Source organism: Chrysochloris asiatica, unplaced genomic scaffold (genome assembly GCF_000296735.1).
Source record: "Chrysochloris asiatica unplaced genomic scaffold, ChrAsi1.0 scaffold00494, whole genome shotgun sequence".
Classification (NCBI taxonomy): Eukaryota; Metazoa; Chordata; class Mammalia; order Afrosoricida; family Chrysochloridae; genus Chrysochloris; species Chrysochloris asiatica.
The window spans coordinates 875,732-876,963 of NW_006409012.1; positions in this window are offsets into that span (position 1 = coordinate 875,732).

A 1,232-nucleotide genomic window follows, 5' to 3' on the forward strand; every position below is an offset into this window, starting at 1 on the left:
TAACCCATATAGAGTTCATTTTTGTATATGGTGTGACATATGGGTCTTGTTTCATTTTTCTGCAAATGGATTTCCAGTTTTGCCAGCGCCTTTGGTTTAAGAGAGTATCTCTTCCCCACTTAATGCTTTTTGGCCCTTTGTTGAAGATCAACTGAGTGTAGATGGATACATTTACTTCTGGGTTCTCAATTCTGTTCCACTGATCTATGTGTCTTTTATTATAGCAGTACCAGGTTATTTTGACTAGTATTTGATTCCTGTGGTTGTGGGGTAGGTTTTGAGATCAGGAAGTGAGAAGACTCTTTCTACATTCTTCATTTTTAATAATGCTTTGAGTGTATGGGGTCTCTTTCCTTTCCATATAAAGTTAATAATTAGTTTTTCCACTTCTTCGAAGAATGATGTTAGGATCTGGATTGAGATTGCATCTCTATTGTATATATATATGACTTTGGGTTGTTGTTGTTAGGTGCTGTCGAGTTGGTTCCGATTCACAACGACCCTACGTGCCATCTTCACAACCACTGCTAAGCTTGAGCCCAATGCTGCTGTCTATTTCATTGGGGTCCTCCTCTTCATCATTGATGATCCACTTTATCACGTGACATCTTTCTCCTAGGATTGGTTCCTCCTGATAATACATCCAAAATGTGAGAGACAAAGTCTCATCATCCTGGATTCTAAAGAGTATTGTGGCTGTATTTCTTCCAACACTTGTTTGTAATTCAAATAGCCCATGGTACTTTTCATATTCTTCTCCAACACCATATCTCAAATGTATCAATTCTTCTATGGTCTTCCGTATTCATTGCCCCACTCTTACCTGTATCTGAGGTTATTATAAATACGGTGGCTTTGGTCACCTTAGTCCTCAAACACTACTTTAGATAATGTTGACATTTTCACAATACTAGGTCTTCCTATCCCTAAGCAGGGTATATTCCTCCCTTTCCACAAGACTTCACTGATTGATTGTTGTATTTTTTTTTGTTTTAATTGTATAGGTGTTTTGTTTGTCTGGTTAGGTTTAATCCCAAATATTTCATCTTCTGAGTGACTATTGTAAATGCTATTTTTTTTCCTGGTTTCCTTTTCAGGACTCCCTTTATTAGTGTAAAGGAATCCAATTGATTTTCATATGTTGATCTTGTACTCTCCCACATTGTCTAATCTACTGATAACTTCCAATAATTTTCTTGCTGAGTCTTAGAATTTTCTAAGTACAGGGTTAT